At 39.1% G+C, this 13,252-nt stretch overlaps 1 long non-coding RNA gene across 3 annotated transcripts in view; it reads right to left on the bottom strand.

The window, feature by feature from the left end:
- Positions 1–5,720: 5,720 nt before the first annotated feature.
- LOC135578199 (uncharacterized) overlaps positions 5,721–13,252 on the bottom strand; it is a 37,066-nt gene continuing 29,534 nt past the window's right edge. For 2 of the 3 annotated variants that reach the window (XR_010469534.1, XR_010469533.1), the window contains 2 exons: positions 12,216–12,918; positions 5,721–9,366 (listed from right to left, as the gene is read on the bottom strand). This is a non-coding gene — a long non-coding RNA (uncharacterized LOC135578199). The remainder of the gene's footprint in view (positions 9,367–12,215; positions 12,919–13,252) is intronic. The other variant, XR_010469535.1, reaches the window with a different exon arrangement.

Below are 13,252 nucleotides of genomic sequence, written 5' to 3' on the forward strand. Positions count from 1 at the left end.
CACACAGTTAGAAACCACTGTTCCCACCACAGAGGAAAGAATGGAGGTATTCCTCCTCCCTTCATTTCAACGTCTGGGGTGGAGACACAGGCAGTAGGAGTACTGGGTGGACACAACCCTTTGCAACATCTCTTTTTCTGGATGCTTCAGTAAAAAGCTAGACCTTAATGTTTGTAAAGCACCTTGAAGGTGAAAATCGACAAGGATGATCCTGTTAATTCTTTGAATCCTCCACTAGGATGTTTTATGTTACACTCTCCAGCTAATATCAATGAGTAGAGGCTGATTATTTTCAAAAGGGAAGCAAACCTTCATGTTAAAAGTTTGCTCAAGTGAAGTGTAAATATTCTCACTCAGACCCCTCACTGTGTTGGTGATATTCCCTAGTACCTCTCCAAAATGACTCAGCAAGTCCCAAAATCAAAGCCTAGTTTTTAAAGCACCTGGTTTTCAGCCCTCTATTCTGCTGCATGCAGCAGCAAAAAGGAGATTGGTATTCACCTAGAATCTGGGAGCACCTGATTTCATTTTGTTCCTGGGGAATGTCCAAGTTTGTCTTTTAGCAGGAGAATTCCCAATTGTACAGGTTATTCTAGGACCAGAAAACACACTCACTCCACTCTGTGCTTCGAGTTCTTTTTTCCTTGTCAGGATTATTCAAAGGCTTTAGGCAGTTCGTAACAGCATGTGCCTCTGTAACCTAATAACCACTAACACAAGTCCCATAACCTAGGTATTTATGGAGGGAGAGTTCTTGGATATTTATCTTACCTAACTTTACAGTCCCTAGACTTTCCAGGCAGTGTATTTCATTCATATAAATTAGATTTTACTTCCCAGATCATCTACATTCTGGTGATGCAGCACCTTCCTATGAAAATGGCTTTGACCAGACCAGAGTGTCACAACTGGGTCTCATCCTTCTTCCAGATGTGATCAGAGTTCATATTTAGGAGGCAAACATCCCTACCCCTATTGAAGAAGAACAGTGACTGCTCTCATGTTTTGTGTGGGTCTTGATCCACAACAGAATCCTGAGAAAATTTTAAGCTATAAGCAGAGGGAGGGGAAAAAACACAGAATTATGATTTTTTTCTGAACCCAATCAAATTTGCTCCAAAGATAGAAACCCTGTAACTCAACATTGCCTAACTGTAGCATTGTTCAGCATGCACTGAAGAAGTGTCTGGGGAACAGCAGTGTCAAGAAGCTAAGCAATCCACACTGCAAACACCTCTTGAATTATGGTGGTACAGATGAAGGTCTGAATGGCGGCAACTAAACCATCTTTTCCAGACCCTGTCTATGTTCCTGCTTGTTTCTTCATGGCAGTCTACTTATGCTTCCTACAACTGCTATTTTTTTCCTTGAACTTGGGGTTTTGCATGCAATTCAGAAATGGGAGAAGAAAGCCTGTAACCTCCCATTAATACTGCTGTTGGTGCTCAAAATAATATGCTGTGGGAGACAATACACAGTCTCCCTATCCTCTGTATAGATACTTTCTGCCCTGTCTACAAGCAGTTTCATTTTTCAAATTTGTTACACTTACTATGTTTCAGAAACATTCTAGATACTGAAAAAAATATTAAATTGTGCTGAGGAGTAAGAGAATGTTTTATTATAGAGAGCCAAGAATGACCAAGTCACAGAGAAGATATTTTTGACATATAAGGATATGTTTTAGACATCCTTTCATACTCAAAAGTATTATCATAAGCAGCTGAAAGATTTGCTTAGATGTCCATGCTTCTTGGCTTTTAATAACAACTTCGTAGGAAGAGGTTTCTCAATCACTGACTTCCGGGTTCATAATTTAGAACTGAAGCCAGCAGAAGACCTCGTGAATCAGTGAGTGTAATATCCTCTAATAGTGCCAGCATATAATCCCAATCTCAACAGTTCAATGAGTCTTTAATATTTTATGGCATTAATCAATTAGCTAATTAAGATTCAGAGTGATTACTCTTACCGATCCTCAGCTGTATAAAGTCAGATCTTTCATGTCTATTCCTCCAAGAGATTTATAAAGCAAGAGTTTCAAATTGCCAAAAAGGTCACTAATAACTTATATGCTGTTTAATTACAAAGAGAAAATATTGATAATTAGTTAAACAAGCTCCTTGCATCCTCCCCATCAAATTTACAAGAGACAAGTATGAGCTTCATATCTGGCTAACCCCATCTCTTTAGTCATAAATACTCTGAAACTTAGAATCATCAAATCACAGAATTTCCTGAGTTGGAAGTGATCCACAAGGATTGAGTCCAGCTCCTGTCCCTGCATATGACAACCCCACAGTTCACACCATGTGTCTGAGGGCGTTGTCCAGTCTCTTCTTGAACACTGTCAGGCTTGGGGCCGTGACACCTCCCTGGGGAGCCTGTTCCAGTGTCCACCATCCTCTGGGTGAAGAACATTTTCCTAATGCCCAAATTAAACCTCCTCTGGCACATCTTCCTGACATTCCCTTGGGTTCTATCATTGGTCACCAGAGAAAAGAGATCAGTGCCTTCCCCTCCTTCCCTTGTCAGGAAGCTGTAGACCGTGATGAGGTCTCCCCTCAGTCTTCTGTTCTCCAGGCTGAACAAACCAAGAGACTTCGACTGCTCCTCATACACCTTCCTCTCCAAACCCTTCATCAACTTCATAGCCCTCTTCTGGACGCTCTCCAGTAGCTTTATATCCTTTTTGTACTGCAGCACCCAGAACTCCACACAGAGCTCCAGGTGAGGCTGCACCAGTGCAGGGCAGAGCAGGGCAATCACCTCCTTCAAGTGGCTGGCAATGCTGTGCTGGATGCACCCCAGGACACGGTTGCCTTTCTGGCTGCCAGGGCACATTGTTGGCTCATGTTCAACTTGCCATCAACCAAAACCACTAGAACTTCTGTTATTTAATTCAAGAAGTATAGAAGTAAATGGAAGTGAGTTCAGGACAGATTAATTATAACTACGAACACCAGCTTGAGAAAAAAACAGTCATTTAGACTGCATCTAACTGTAAGTCTCTCAGATTTGAATTCTTCAACAGTCAAATAGGAATAAGAAAATTCAATGTTATTTCCCATGAAACATAAAATAAACAAACAAACAAACATGCATACATACAAATGACTTTAATTTACAATATAACTGCAAAGAATGTTGTAGGAAAATTATTCTTAACAAGGTAACCTGAAACAATATATTGTATTTATAATCACTGTGTTCAAACTAGGTCTTATGTCCCAGGTTCAAAAGCATTTTTCATTCCTTTGTTTCATTATGACACAGTCTGTGAGTAACAGCTTCTTTATTTTGAGCACAGTGTCAACAAGAGTATAGGCATGGATGAAATTACACTAAAGAAGTAGTGATGTGTTCTGCCCAAGCTAGAAAAAGACCTCCTGCTTAACTAAAGCCATGCCTTTCTGATAAAATGGAAGAGGAACAGAGGGGTTCCCACCACTTATTCAATGGCAGAATAATCCAGACTGGAAAATTGCAATCTGACAACTATTATGTCCTACATAAGTCAATTGGCAGTGGGCAGTTGCTTGTCATAAAGCATTTGGATAGTGTTTCCAGCACTTCTGAGGGTGGTTCAACAACTAGTAGTTTCTCCAGGTTCTCTATGGCATGTTGAAGCCCACAGTTTGGGGTAAGTTTCCTCTAAGACACTTTGATTTATACACTGAAGTTGTATTGCTACATCTAAAAGTGTTTATGTTTCCATAAATTAAGAAACAGAAATAAGCTTAAAGTAGCAATCATTTATCTTGCATTACTGGAAAACCATATAAGGATATTAAATAACCGAGACTAACAATCAAATTTAGTATGCTTTGCAAATAAAAACATTACAAAGCAGAAGAACAGAATATATTGAAATAACAGGAGGGGAAGAGAAACGATACACAGAAACTGAAAGAGAAGTTTTCCCATTAAAATGAGCTTTGCACAGACTGTCCACATCAATGTGACCAACCAATCCAGTCTGGTCAAAAAAGTCCTGAATTAAAGACTCCTCAAGATTTTCTTCAGTATTTTTGAATCAACATATGGAACTAGTAATTTTCTTGCATTTGTGTTGTTTTCTGAGACTTGAGATTTAACCATGTGTTCTCCATCCTTGGAATCACATAAAAAACCAAAAACAACAACAACGACCCCCAAAAAACAAACAAACAAACAAACGAACAAACAACAACATACATGACCTTCCTCAACCCTGCACTGGAACAGGTGACATGAACCAGAGGACATACCTACTACCACTTAAGTAAGCAAATGGATTTCCTTCCTTCCTTCCTTCCTTCCTTCCTTCCTTCCTCCCTCCCTCCCTCCCTCTTTAATACTCCAATTATAGTTACACCATGTGAAAATAGAAAAGGGCTGTTTTAAAAGCTCATGGTCAGATTTAGCCCAGCCAGTTGCCAACAGAGTACCTGGCCCATAGCCACTATGCAGGGAAGAGCAAACAAACTACTGTCCCTTCAGCAGCACCAGAAACAGCCCGATTGGTGTGTCAGCACTGCCACAGCTGCCCACAGCTCTCACCTTAGATGTGGCCACTCTTCTTCACTACTGGACCCTGTCCAACAGGGATGCAAGACCCAGGTGCACCAAAAGAGGCAGGGAAGAAAAGGCTGGAGATGAGACTTAGAGGGGCAGAATACCCTTGGGAGAGAAGGGATTTAAGATAGGAAGGAGCCCATTGTTGTGGGGTGGCACACTCTGGCATAAGCCAAGCAGAGACGTGGCAGCAGGAATGGCTGGGAGACAAGGGCTCCTGTGCAGAGGATGCCACAGGACGGGACTGCAGAGCAGGGAGGGTAGGCAGTGATGTGAAGGTGGCCTCTGGGAGGGTAAGGGGACTGGGGTGAAAGGTTCAACTGTCCTCAGAGGCTTCCAAGTGGAACCACAATTTGTGGCCAGAGACACATCTCCCCTTGGTCCCTATCTTGTTTCTTATCTGGCTGAAATATGGAACTTCTGCACTTAAACCAGGAGTTGTTTTCCCTCTTTGGGTTATTAAATTGGGATTATATCCATGCTGGAGCACTTGGTGTAAGCCCTGCTGTTGTGCACAAGACTTAAAAGGGACCACAGCTCAGAAAGCTCTGGCTGATGCTACAGCCATTTCCTAAGGAGCTGATCACAACTATAGGGTCCCAAGTCTGCAGACAGACACAAGGGGAGATGCAGCGGCATCTGCCTGGGGATAGCGGTGCCAGAGTTTACCAGTGGCAGCCACTCCTTAGGTACAGGGTAATTTATTTCTTCCCTGAAGCAATAATGTCATGTTGGTGATTTGCCCCAGGAATACAGTGATGTCATGAAAACTACAGATTTTATGTTTTCCCGCAAGAAGCTGGCTTGTTAGAGCTGCTCACAGCAGATCGCCAAGAAAACTTCTAAAAGGGGAAATCCTCTGATGGCATGGGATTTTTAAAGTGTGGATATTTTTTTTTCTTTTTCTGCCAAAATTGCAACTCGTAAAAAACAAGTAGGAAGAGTGGAAAGAGGAGGAGGAGTATCATTACAGAGCAATGCACAGGCAGTGCTGTCAGTGGGATGCTTTTGCACAGAGCCCCGATAGCTATTAAATATTTCCAGTAAATTTCCTCTTTAAATAATTATTCATTTTCTGAGAGGTTCAGTTCTGAAGAGAGTAATTTGAATACAGAAATAAAACAAAAAGTTACATATGACAAAAAGCACAAGTCCTTAAAAAGTTAAGCCAGCCACAAACCCTTTATTTTTATATATATTGTTTATTTAATTGACCAAGCAATAATCAAAAGATTTTCTAGAATACAGCAGGGGAAAAAAAATGCCTGGAATTAGAAATGGAATAAAGTGATAAATACATAACTTTATATATTATAAATATTTTATGTAAATCTTGTTGGCAGCCACCTGAGATTTACACATACAAACTCAGTGTTTCTTCACAGCTCATCCTCACTTAGGTTTATATGACCTACAACATTTTTCTGTAGCTAAGATTTGCTTACTAGCCCAACAGAAAAAGTATTTTGAGCTTGATGCAGGGACTATTAACACTTGGTCATCACGAATCTTAGAATACCATCTGCATCAGCCACAGCATGGCTGCGAAAGAGTTTGACAACAGGCATTGCACACACTTTTGTGTTGGAAGTCAGAAACCTCACTGGTTAGTACAAAAATGTTCATTTGCATCAAGAATTTCCCTCATTATTGATGGGTTCATAATTTTTTCTCCCCTCATTTTACTGTTAAGTCTGTTGTTAGGCTGCCATAGAACCATAGCCGGCAGACTATAAACCTTATCTCTGAATGCTGTTACTGTTCGACTGACTGGGATTTTTCCCAGCTTCCTATTCCAGTCCTGCCCTGCTCACTTACTAGCAGTTGCCATTAGTTTTATTTCTGCCCAATAATAAAATCATGGGCAACAAAGTAGTTAAAATAACAAGCACATATAATTGTTTCATGTATAAAACTGCCTTAAGGTTTAGAGAGGCAAAATGACTGACGAAAGAAGACATAAGCCACCAGCTCTGTGCCAAAGCAAGCAAGTGCTTCTATTTAAAGAGCACCACTACAGCTCTGTCTCTGCTGAGAGCACACACCACTGCGCAAGCAAAGAGCCTCATAAGAAAATGTCAAGCACCAGAGGGCTTCGGACAGGATTAAAGGACACTAAGGTCCAAGAAAATCATTATGATAATCCTGCCTGATCCCTGGAACTACAGGCCGTATAATGAAAAAAAATTAACTGCACCTACTCCAAGGTTTTGGGCACAAGCAATTGAGTTGAGCTAAAGGATTTTAAACAACTTCCCACCTCTGAAGTGTTTTGGTACAGGGATGCTGTACTTCAACATTGTTTCTAACTGCAGTGCAGGTGGGGGGACAGCTCATTAGTTCCTACTTATGTAGTTTTAATGAAGACCTTCAAAAGCCTAAGAAATGTTGGCACTTAGATCTCTCTGACTGTGAAAGAGATAGGTAGGCTTTAGGCTCTTCAAAACTTTTCCCTCAGAAAAATAAAGGATTTTGAAATTTCTCTGGGTCTTTTTAAGCCTTTTTTTTACTTGAATAAAAGTTTTGGAATTTCTTTAATATTCAAGTCAAGCTATTCTTTAAATTAGTCCCATTTAAAAAATATACAATTAGCTTGAAAGGCTGAATATTAATTGTCTCTTGTGCATCTATGTGCAATATCTCATTACTTTCAATCATGGTTATGACTGTATTTTCCTGAGAGAAACGTATTATCTGCCCCATTATCCTTTTTCTATTGCTGCCCTGCAACAGCTGAACAGTTGGGGGGAATGAAGTGAGACTTCTTGCAAAGCTGAATGTTGTAGAAGGGAAAAGTCAGTAAAATCAGAAGCCTTGATGATATTCTTCATAATCTTTATGATAAAAAAGGCAATACTAATGGCAAATTTAATCAGAGTGTGTTTTATCCACCGCTTCAAATAGGGCACAGACCCAATAGACCAGTCTCTGCTTATCTCCTTATGAAGGATTGGTTTTATTGGGGTTTTTTGTTTGTTTCTTTGTTGCCTCCTGGGTTCAGGAGCCTGGCTGTTTACAGACTGGCACATGTGGAAGGGCCACATGACAATCACAGTGCCAGGCTTTTCCTTTGGAAGTTTTGTACTGTAAAAAAACTGATTAAACCTGACAGTTGTCTTTGGAAAATCTGATGACACAAAAGCCTGGGGTAGATCTATATCTGCAATACATTAGACTTTTCCAGGGCAGATAAAATACATTAGAAACACAAAAGAGAAGTTTATCCTATGGGAGTTCCTACTGGTCTATTTCAACAGACCCATCTAAGTGAGCAGTTAACAGCCTGTTTATCTGCAAGGATAACTTAGAATTACCAAACGCCTTTGCTTCTGCCAGTTCCTGTTTTGCCCTCACTCAATATTGCCTTCAGTTTTGCCATAAATGAGGCAAAAAATTGCTCGTGGAGCAATGAAAAATGGAATGTGGGACTTTGGTAAAAAGGATGAGGAATTCAACTGGGAAGGCTCAGGGAAGACTGAAAGGGCTTGGGCAAAGGTAATATTGCAAGATTGGGAAAAGGACCTGGAGTACATGAAAGGACTCTGGGTATGTGGTTGATGACAGGCGTGTCCAGGCTGGAAGGAAGCCTGAGACTGAAGATGCTGAGCAGGAAGGACAGAGATGAACACCTGCTCTCTCCGTGTTGCCTTGTTATGAGGACTCATGCCTCTAGGAGTTGAAGCATGTGTATGACTTCAGCCATATTCCTTCCACTTGCCTACCCCACTTGGCACCAGGACCATGGCAGATGTGAGCAGCGGATGTGTTTGTTGTATTAATTTGGCAGGCTGAACACAGAACGCAGTTTGGGAACAGGCACTGCCTTCAGAAGGGGAAGCTTTAATGAGAGCTGTTTGTGGAAACACCATGTAGCCTTCCTCAGAGCCCTGTGCTGGGAAAGAGCTGCAATTTATCCTCTTCTTCCCAGCATCACTACATATGGCCTATCAAGTCCAGACTTGCTTTATTTTAATTGTCTTTTTTTCTGTTTAATTAAGCTTCCTGGTAACTAAGAGGATAATAAAACAAACAAATAAACAAACATATTATTCCAATACACACAACCATAAACCAGAACAATGCAAAAAACTTCTTAAGCAAAGTGATATTTGTCAGCACATTAACTCAGAAGTGAAAGCTAGACAAACATATTTTCCTTAAAATTTGCGGTGTCAAAGCTTTTGTGTAGACTGCCTCTGTCGTTGCATAAATACGTTCAGATCGCCAAAGAAAAAAACAAACAAACAGAATTTTGTACATTGTTTTATGATGTTTGTTTCTGAAATAAGTTTACAAACTGCTTTTTCAACTCAAAAACTATGTGAAAGAAAGAGTCAAACATGGATTACCCTCCTTGAACATGAACTAGCTTGAACTTCATGATTCAGTCCTACGCAAATCTTAACTATCTTGATTTTTTGAGAGATTTGCAAAAAGATGCTATCATTATTACCACACTCCTGCTGCTGTTGATTATTATTATTATTATTACTAAAACCAGGCATGAACAAGTGGTGCCCAAACTCCTTAAGTGTGAAACTGGGTTAGTAGTCTGCAACTCTTTCCTCTTGAGAAAAAAGAGCCCATCTCCTGTGGCTAAAGCAAGTTCCTTGCAGAGGGATGGTCTCCTGACAATGCTGGCAGTGCCATCGCGGCTCCTCCATCAGGGCTGGTGTGCTCCTGCAAGGGCTTTGAGCTCTTGGATGAAATAATTACCTTCCTTCCAGTTCTTTCTCAACATCTGCTCTACTGTCTCTTTCCCTCTCTGCCTTTCTGATTGTTGTTTTCTGCTTTTCGTCCAGTAGTTGTCTGCATTAAAAAAAAAAAAAAATAAAAATCTTATTTCTTCTAATTAAAACTTGTCTAAGTAAAATTCCTAATGTGAAAAAATAAACAAGTATTTTTGTTTGTTTGTTCATTTTTTAAAGAAAGACTATTTGGGCTAAAACTAAAAGTGTTCTACGATTAGAAGAAGGAGTGCTAAACTTAGCCTCATTCTTCCAGACCAGTGATGTGCTCAGATGCCAGTACTTGAGAATTTCATATTGAGATAAAACAGACATGAATACGCAATAAAGTATAAGAAATCAACAAATGGAAAACAAAAAAATCCCATTTGCAGCATACATGCAGTATGAACTATAATATATAATTAAGCACTAAGAAATAGCAAAAAATAGCATTAAAATATTCTAAGAGAATACAGTACTAATATATATGGCACCTACCCACAGAATGAGCCGTTTATAGCATCAGTGAATAACAAATGAACTGTATAATGAAATAATTATCTCATTAAAATTTATCTATTTAAAAAAGATCAAGAGTTCCAAATTACAGACTTTTTTGGGGGGAGGAAACTCACTAATTGCTCACTCTGAGAGAAGTAAAGGTTTCAGAGTCAGATGAGAAAAGAAGCCACCATCTCTCATGAGGGCTCAAGACTCAGGTAGTGGGAGCCAACTAAGCTCGGGAACACAAAGCAATGTACTAAAAACAATCCCAAACAGCAAAAACATCTGCATTTAGCTGGAGTACTAACTAAAGTCCTTTAGACCAAGTGTGAAGGTAATCCTTGATGAGATTCTTTATGAAAGTCCATTTAAAGCACATGCAGACCAGACAGAATCCTTCTTCACCTGACTTCGATTATCTAGAAGTGCCTTATGATCATTTTTCTGTGTTATATGGGTTCCTTCTGTGTCTATGAGGAACCCCTTGAGGACGTTCAATCCCATCCAAAAAGATCTCAGGAAATGGCACTTTCTTTCAACTCACTACAGAGGGAAACTATAAAATTCTTATGAAGATAGATTAATTTAGACTAGATTTGTAGCAAGAAAAAAAATCCAGTTAAATGCTCAATAAAAGACCCTTCACAATAAGGGTGATCACACATCGGAGTAAATTCTCAGACATACTGTGCCATCACCAACCATGGAGACATCAAAAAAACAACTGAACAAACTCCTGAGCAACTTAATATAAGTTTGGAGTTTGCACTGGTTTTGGCAGAGTGGCTCCAGAGTTCCCTTCCAAACTAAATTATTCTGTGATTGCATGAATCCTTTTTGCAGAACAGTTATATTATTTATCCACCCACAGCTCCAAATGCTTTCATGATTTTCCCTCCCTGGGCCATGCTGTGTCTTCCCCGCACACATCAAACTCAGCTCAGAGAGGTCTGGACACAGAAGGAGACATAACAAGGTTCAGCTGCCCTCCCCACCACACACATTTTTTCAGCCATACATTTTCACAGTATTATATCTGTGTTTGGATTGAAATAAGGGAATTGTATTGAATATTTTCAGCTATAGGTAAGATCATGTCTTTCTAAACAACAGCTATTGGGTATATAGTTCTGGAGTGGTTTTGACAAGCAAAAACATATTAGCTGAATGTTTACTGTGCAAAACAGCTGTAGCATTCAGAAACCATAACCAAATTATACATTTATGAATACATTAATTAAAAAAACCCAGTTATTTTCAAACATATTTACTTGCTCACTTTGACAGACAAGTAGAAATAAGAAATCAGTGAATGTATTTCTGCCTGAGCTTTTTGCATCATGTGTGATACTTAGAAACTCTCTAAATAACCTGCCTTCTTTCTGTATAGGCCGTCTTACACCATTTCTACAAGCAAATAAATGCAATAAATTTTGAACAATGAAGCATTGCTTGGATAATACATCTTTTGTATTCCTGATCTTTCATGTTAATGAGGTTTAATTAGCTCCAGTTAAATTTCTGTTATACAAAGTTTAAATATGCTTTTTCAAGGATATTGTTCAGCCGAAAACAGACTAAGAAAAGTGCAGTTTCAGAGTTAAACCAGCTTGAAACTGCTGTAAACTCTATCAGAGCAGGTGGTGAATTCTCTTGATGTGCTATGACCTCAAAGAGGTTCTGTTCCATGGAGAATTTGTTGCAGAACTCCTGAAAGGGCTTGTGTTAGCGTTAGTGTGAGCTGATTCGGTAGAGGTGGTTATTAAAAGAAGCGCTAATTCCCAAACCAGAGCTGCTAAAAACTATTCCATCAAGCTCATCCTCAGCTGTTGTTCTCTGTAGAGCGGTTCCCAAAGCTTTATGCAGGGGCAGCCCCTCCATCTTGTCCCCACATCCACATAACCACAGTTTTCCTGTGGCTTTGCTCCATGCCTCAGTATCAACATTTGCATCCTATATAGTAAGAGACTGAACAGGGCCCTAGGTACAAATACTCTTAAACTTCAGAAGTATTAAAAGGATTATAACTGTAACTCCTCTAAGATCAGTCAGTATGTGCAAGTTACATCCTTATACACTATGTCCAAGCACAGCAACTAAAACTCAAAGTAAGCTTGAATTAGATAACAGTTATTAAATTAAAAATTGATTAAACATTAAAATGTTACAGTTCAGGCACAGGAGCAGAGAAATATTTCACTCTACTTATAGGTAACTGTAAAAAATTCTAATAAGCAATATTGAGCTTGCAAGATGATTTGATTATGTTTTTGATCTTAGTAGAATTAAACTCCATGCGATGTATTAAAAGGTGAGGTACAATTCCTGTAAGCATAAAAATTAATGTGTATGTGTTTGGATTCGATCAGCTGAAGTGGAATATTATCTCAAAAATAAACTGTGTTTACTAACCAGTATACTTACAGTGCTCAGCTTTTGAATCTGGCATAGCAGTTCTAATCAAATCTGTTAGAGATAGTGTAATAGTTAAGAAATAGCCTGATGATTTGAAATTACTTCATGTCACAAGTTCACAAATTACTTCTAACAGAATGGATTGAGGTTCAGCCTACAGAACAATCTTTACTATCATTTTTTCTGGTACTCCTTTTCCTGTCATGTGGACAAAGGAGTATCCACCAAATAAATTTCTCTTACATGATGTGTCTGCAGTATATGTTTGGGGTCTCTGTGGAACACAATGCCAAATAAATGTCCATCAGGTGATGAACAACATTTTGCTCATCACATCCATGGCTTCTGGGTATATGAAAGTGCAAAGAAGGCTAGACTTCCATTGAGTGTTGCTGTAAATATCCATGTGGTGTCACCTCAGCAAAATTTTGAGGATCACTATTCATTTTATTACAGTACATTACATAATAATACTGGAAGAAATTTTTTTTTTAATCCACACTATCCTTGTTATTAATGTAGTTTTAAAGGTTGGCATTAAAGCTGAATAGAATATAGTCCCACCTAGTTAGAGGACACAGATCATGATACACGAGGAACTAATTTAGACCTGTCCTGTAGTCTGTACTTGCTAAATACTCCCCAAGGCACAGATATTTGAAGAACAGGATGGTTCCAAAGTTCACGTCCAGCTGTTGTTTGGCAGAAAAAGCTGGGAAACACAAACAAATACGTTAAAGTTGTGTTTGGTCTTTTTCTGGAGAGAAATCTACCCAAATTTCTTAAATAGTCTGAATATCCAGAAAATGTACAAAACATAAAAATTTATAGAAAATAAAAAAAGAAATTAGGAGCAGTGTCTAAAGTGGTAAACCTCCAAAGTCAAAAGGATTTTCCCATTAGCCAGCTCTCATATCAAGAAAATCAGTAAAGAACAGACATATGTTCTGCAGCATGGCATGTGATCACACCAGAAGGTTTGCCATCTGAAGTAACTTTAGGTCTTAAATCCCACTTTGGAAACACGCAACCTTTTACGTCTCTTC

This window comes from Columba livia, chromosome 1, assembly GCF_036013475.1.
Source record: "Columba livia isolate bColLiv1 breed racing homer chromosome 1, bColLiv1.pat.W.v2, whole genome shotgun sequence".
Lineage (NCBI taxonomy): Eukaryota > Metazoa > Chordata > Aves > Columbiformes > Columbidae > Columba > Columba livia.